The following is a 6,910-nucleotide window of genomic DNA, read 5'->3' as shown; positions in this document are numbered from 1 at the left end:
AGCGCCCCATTTTCCGCCCCAGCACTCCCTACTCCGCCTCAGCGAAAATACATCGCCCTCAGCGGAAAATCCCTTCCCCCACAGCGAAAATTAAACTCCAGAACCATGCCCGAGTTCCGAAAATGCCCGGACTCGCCCAAAACTCACCCGAAACACCCGGATCTCAACCAAACATGCCAACCAATCCTAAAACATCATTCAAACTTGTTCCAGCCTTCGGAATTCTCAAAATAACATCAAATCACCATCGGATTCAAGCCTAAGGATTTCCAAACTTCTGAATTTCGCAAACGATGCAAAAACCTATCAAACCTCATCCGAATTACCTGAAATTTTGCACACACGTCACAAATGGCACAACGGACCTACTCCAAGTTCCAGAATTCCAATCCGACCCCGATATCCAAATTTCCACTACCAACAGGAAAACACCAAAATTCCAATTTTGTCAATTCAAGCCTAAATCTACCACGGACCTCCAAAATACATTTCGAGCACGCCCCTAATTCCAAAAATCACCCGACGGAGCTAATCGAATCATAAAAATCCAAATCCGAATTCGTTTACTCATAATATAAGTCAACTTCTGGTTGACTTTTCTAACTTAACTTTCTAACTAAAAGACTAAGCCATCATTTCACTCCAAAACTACTCCAAACCCAAACCTACCCACTCGATACAACTCAACACAGCTTAACAACATATGAAAAAACTGAAATGGGGAAAACAGGGCTATAACTCTTAGAACGACTGACTGGGTCGTTACAACTCTATTACCGGCAACCAATTCTGCTAATTTCAGGGGACTGGGCTATGCCACTAAGTTCTTGACAAATTGTTTTAACTTTTACGAAGAATATTAATTCTCTTTCTTAATAAAAGAAATCATACTCCCTCTGTCCCTAGTTTATGTGCACTACAAGAAAGAAGGCATTTGCCAACAACAATTATTGTTGCCATAAATCAAATGTTGCTGCTAAAAATACTTTTGGCAACAACAAAAAAGTTGTTGCACACTGTTGCAATAAACGCCGATGGGAAAAGTATTCTCAACAACCAACAATGTTGTTGCAAAAAGCTAACTTAACGCAACAAAAAATATTGTTGCCTTAAATTATATTTTGTGGGTAAAAAGTCATGTAACTGTGGCTTACGAGAAATTTTTTAACAACAAAAATTATTGTTGCAAAAAATGAGCTTATTTACCAACAATATTTGTTGTGGTAAAAACATTGGCAGGAAATTTAGTTATTGATCTGTTATCAAGACTTTTAGCAACAACAGGTATTGTGTCCATGCATTAATTTTTTCTAACAATAATTTCACAATTGTATATATAAAATAATAATTCATATATATAAACGTCAATACATAAAATTGATACACCAATATTTACTCACTTTCAAAAGCTAAACCTCCTAAAACGTATGCTTTTGTACTTACAAAAATAACAAAAGCATCATATACCAAGATCATGAAATTCTAATCTAATTTAATCCTAAAAACAAATCTTCTTCCAACAGCTTGTTGCACTGCATGAACCATATTTCCAGCAATGATGATTTAAACATGTCCATCCTACAAAAGAAGAATATAATTGCATATTGATAAAAGGAAGTTGTAAAGTACAAAACTACAGTTGATAAAGAAAAAGAGAGAACCAACTATGCCTATTGTCCACTTACTAAACATTGCAACTACTTCAGCACTGAAAAATTTACATTCTACAAACTGCCGTATAGAAATATTCAGGTAAAATAAAATTGAATATAAGTTTCAAAATTATCAAATCAAGAGAACTACTTCAAATAGAATTGAATAAATTGAGTTGTAAATCTTTCAAATATTCCACATCAAAGGTGAATGCTCCCCCAAACAAACTTGATGTACCATAACCAAAACTAACTACTCTCAAAGATACAATACTATAGTCAAAACCAAATACCATAGAAAGATTGATTCAAGTAAATAGACTCATTTGTGCGTACAGACAAAATAATTACTGTTTATATGAAAAATAAAGTTATATAGCATGAATCGTAGGACTTGCCTCATTCACTTCTTCCAGAATATAGCACTATAAGATCAACAAGTATAAATGGTAGCAAAAATATGAAGGCCGTAATATAGAGTAGGTAAAACAAAAGATATAATTCACTATATGATACTAGTTCCATCAATTTCAATCTCCTCCATAGTTTTTTCAATTCATTGACAAAATTAAGAATCCATAAATAGCTTGGCGAAATAGAAAGTAGACTCTAAATGGTACACTCGAAAGAATTCAGCATTACTAGCTATATAGGCAATGTCCAAGACATAGAATATAGCGGACCAACAAAAAAATGTAGATTGAACAGAGTTAGTTTTTCAAAAATGAATAGACTTAACTAGTTGTGCGTTTGAAATTACATAATAAGACCAACTCTACCAGAAACATGTTCAACAGTCATGCCATAATCATAATTATAAGTTGCAAGAAATATTGGACCATCATAAGGAAAAAGAGATGCATTCAGTAATATAGTATCAGAACAGAGACAATAGCCTTTTTCCTTGAGTTTCCGCCTAGGCTGCCTAACATAAAGAAGGATAAAGGTAGGCCATGGTTACAAACACCTACCACCCCAACAATTTCCTCCATAGATATAACAGGTAAGTTACTCCTGACAATAGTTTCCAATTCCCCAACCCTAGGTGATTCAGTAAGCAAATCATTATTTTTTTATGAAAGTGTCGTTTGTAAAGGAGACAAATTAAAAAAATTGGAACACAAACGAGTTCAAGACCAATCTCGAAGTAATTATCTTCACGAATGAGCTCGAAACCCAAAACGAACAAAGCTGAGCTAANGGCTGCAACACAGTATAAAGTACGATTAGGCCCAGTAACAAATAGTTAAAGACGATCAAATATAGAAAGTCATAGATTGCCTTAAGATTTACCCTTTAAAATGAACAATAGACGAGACGAGCCTCGCCAAATAAACACACAAATTGCGGGGCCCTCATTAATTGCTTATATCAAAATATTTAGGCCTCGGGATGTTCCATTTAGCGAATTTCATGGCTCCCCACACAGTTAATAAACGCGTAGTTGCTTTAGGCACGTATTTTAATAAATTTACCCTCCTAAATACGGGTGCACATTTATGTGACCCAAATCCAAATCTCAACGAAGTCGAAATGTGTTAACAATCACGGGCGCACTGGTGCGACGTGGTTCGAAACGCATTTTTACGACGTTGCAATTCTTATTAAACATAAAAATAAAAGCGGTTTACTAATAAAAGCATAAATTAGAACATGTTTTGAAATCAGATAAATCAAATACAACAGCTGAGCGACCGTGCTAGAACCACGGAACCCGGGAATGCCTAACACCTTCTCCCGGGTTAACAGAATTTCTTACCTGGATTTCTGGTTCGCGGACTGATAACAGAGTCATAATCTCCTCGGGTCGGGATTTAACCGGTGACTTGGGACACCATTAATTTCCTAAGTGGCGACTCTGAGAATTTAATAATAAATCCCGTTCCGATTGTCACTTCAAGTTGGAAATAACTCCCTTTATTATACCCTCTTCTGCGTGTGGTAGAAAAAAGGAGGTGTGACAATTGACAAAATTTAGAATCCATAAATAGCTTGGTGAAATAGAAAGTAGACTCTGAATGGTACACTCGAAAGAATTCAGCATTACTAGCTATATAGGCAATGTCCAAGACATAGAATATAGCGGACCAACAAAAAAATGTAGATTGAACAGAGTTAGTTTTTCAAAAATGAATAGACTTAACTAGTTGTGCGTTTGAAATTACATAATAAGACCAACTCTACCAGAAACATGTTGAACAGTCATGCCATAATCATAATTATAAGTTGCAAGAAATATTGGACCATCATAAGGAAAAAGAGATGCATTCAGTAATATAGTATCAGAACAGAGACAATAGCCTTTTTTCTTGAGTTTCCGCCTAGGTTGCCTAACATAAAGAAGGATAAAGGTAGGCCATGGTTACAAACACCTACCACCCCAACAATTTCCTCCATAGATATAACAGGTAAGTTACTCCTGACAATAGTTTCCAATTCCCCAACCCTAGGTGATTCAGTAAGCAAATCATTATTTTATTTATGAAAGTGCCGTTTGTAAAGGAGCAAATTAAAAAAATGGACACAAACGAGTTCAAGACCAATCTCGAAGTAAATTATCTTCACGAATGAGCTCGAACCCAAAACGAACAAGCTGAGCTAAACTCAAGCTCCAATTCCACAAAAACTTAATCTGGCCTAGTTCGACCTCGACTCTTGGCTTGTATGACAATCAAGCTCAAGCCAAGCTCACAACTTTTATAAGTAGCCTAGTTCTATCCTCCAAGGCTTGCCTTCGCTCACCTCATTATTAGCTATACCTATAGCGTGCAAGAACATTTATTCAATAAAGATAGTCCTAACATGTTAAAGTTTTGGATTCCTTCTTACATGACCTAATATGCTTTTGAAAAGCTTATAGCAAGTGCCCATATGATATACATTGGTGTATTAAGTTATTAACGTCATACTTGGACTACAACAAGGTTATGTATTATTTCAGTTATATTCTTTTAATTTTTCAAAGCTATCCATATTCATCTGTAATTTCCACCACCAAAGACATTTCTCTCATCTGGTTCCTTGCGCAATACTAAGAAAGAAAATGACAAAGCCAGCTTACCTAAGACAAAGCTCTAATAGAGATAGTGATTTTTTTGAAATCTTTAACTAATATTCCTATGTGATTAGAGAACAATCCACTCAAGCTACAACAGAAAGAACCAAATTTTCTATATATGTAATTTGTAAAGAGTAATTTCTTACTTTATGCTAAGTTAAAATAATTTTTCTCAAAACAAGTACTAGTGTATACAATGAGAATTGTAAATGACTAAGTGATCTTTAGCAAAATCAGTAGATCAACTGTTCAGATATTTAAGACAATTATCTACAAACTGATTGACTTGTAGTAACTGGGCTTAGGGATTAAGCAAATATATACTATGAACTGTTGCATTTTGTACTGCTTTTTCTTTGCAGATCAAAGGCTTCATTTCTTATTGATTAACTAATGAATATTTCTTTACATGTGTTTAAACATCTACTGCACATTAAACAATAAGAATTTCTATCAAAGCAGAGTATTACCTCTTTTTCTCCATCTCATATGTATTAGCAAGACTTTTTCTCTCCACACTTGTGATATCCTGAGAATAAAGGAGAGAAGTATAATTGGTAGTATAGATAATTCTAGATCAATTATACACAAATATACCAGTGGAAATACTAACTGGCCCTAGCATCTTATAAAAAAAATAGTGAATGACTGATAATTGGTAGCACAAATAAGGCTTTATGGATGCAAGGCACAAAGATTTATTTCTTGAAATCCCTGTAATATTGGAAAGAGTTTGTTCTTCTAGTTTTTTGCTCACTTGTAATTACTACAGGTGAGTGCACATGAGACTTGTGTGTTCCGTTCAAGAGTTTGGCGTATCGATCATAAGAATTTGCAATCATGGAAACCATACGACGCAACAGATTTCTTCTAAAAAGAAATATCACGGAAACGCCTTTGTTGTTGAAGTACACAACAATTTCCTTGTTGCACAAAATGAGAACTCTCTTTTATCGGCTGAAGACCAGCAATATCACAATTTTCTGCTAGATTTTACTTGCGCAACAAATGCTGCTAATAAATGAAGTGTTAATCAATTACAAATGCTATCCCTTTCAGACTTTACTCTCTGTGAACAAGTGCTATTAGTATACGAAGTGGTTTTGAAACGAGACTAGTTCCACCACACACAGACTTTCTCTTTTATGTGACACATAGTTGTGTGGAAAAATTTGCAAACTGATTTGATAAGATCCAAATTTTCACAATCTGTAAGAAAATATTGAAAGACCCAACTTTGATGCATGATCTACTTTAAAAAAATACCACTCAGAGCAAAAAATTATTTCGCTAATATTACAACCTTGAGTGGATCTCCGAGAGAAATTCATTTATATGCAACGAAGTCTAGAGGGCTAAAGGTATTCAAGCACAACAAAAATCTGGTTTGGAGAGAATTTTTTTTATCCAAGTGGCACCACCTAACCACATCCAACTTAACCAAAATTTTCATATTGCACAATCAGTAGCAAGTCAAAAGAAATCAAAAGGAACTAAGTCTACATTTAGCATAAGATCAGGCCAAAATAACATCCAGTTATTATGCACCAACTTGGCATATTCAGAACATTGTAACAAAAGTTTCATGTGATAAAACTCCTTTCCACCGCATTTTTTCAAATCAAGGTCAGAGTTCTCAACCCTTTCCGTCTCTCAAAATAGTTAATGAAGTTGTCAACCAGTGTTTCAAAAGGCAAAGGCTTTCCCCGGCTCATGAGGAAAGGAAGGAGTCATGTGGTTGCATCTCAACTCAAGCAGCGTAAATCTTAAGCTAAGTATACCTCCCACTAGCAATNAACGAATAGGGGTAGGTGAGAGCCAGAACGAAAATAAAAGGGGGGGGGGGGGATTCTAGGGAAAAGGGGAGGGAAGTTTGCCGCGTTATGTTTTTTTGATGAAAATTGAGAAAGAGCTAAATATTCTTTAGCCACAAGTCAAACAAGTTGTTGAAAAAAATAAGTATTTTACCAACAAGAAAAATACTTTTGGCAACACTGATAATTTATTGTTGCCAATTTATTTATATCTTAAAATTGTTATATTACTTAAAACATTATGGCAACAAAATTAAAACGTTAGCCAACAAGAAATTTTTTTTGGATAAAAGTTATATGATACAGCGACAACTAAATAAAGTTGTTGCCATTTATTAGTATTTAGCAACAATATCATTGTTGTTGCTAAAAGATTGTTGCAAATT

At 34.8% G+C, this 6,910-nt stretch overlaps 1 long non-coding RNA gene across 1 annotated transcript; it reads right to left on the bottom strand.

Annotated features, from left to right (window-relative positions):
• Window positions 1–1,335: 1,335 nt before the first annotated feature.
• LOC109212592 lies at window positions 1,336–5,232 on the bottom strand. Its single transcript, XR_002065891.1, has 2 exons — window positions 5,181–5,232; window positions 1,336–1,578 (listed from the first exon to the last, which is right to left on the bottom strand). It is a non-coding gene; the product is annotated as an uncharacterized LOC109212592 (long non-coding RNA).
• Window positions 5,233–6,910: the final 1,678 nt, after the last annotated feature.

Source organism: Nicotiana attenuata, unplaced genomic scaffold (genome assembly GCF_001879085.1).
Source record: "Nicotiana attenuata strain UT unplaced genomic scaffold, NIATTr2, whole genome shotgun sequence".
In the NCBI taxonomy this organism is placed as follows: Eukaryota; Viridiplantae; Streptophyta; class Magnoliopsida; order Solanales; family Solanaceae; genus Nicotiana; species Nicotiana attenuata.
The sequence above is the reverse complement of the archived record's forward strand: the minus strand, read 5'-3'. Positions and strand labels throughout refer to the sequence as shown.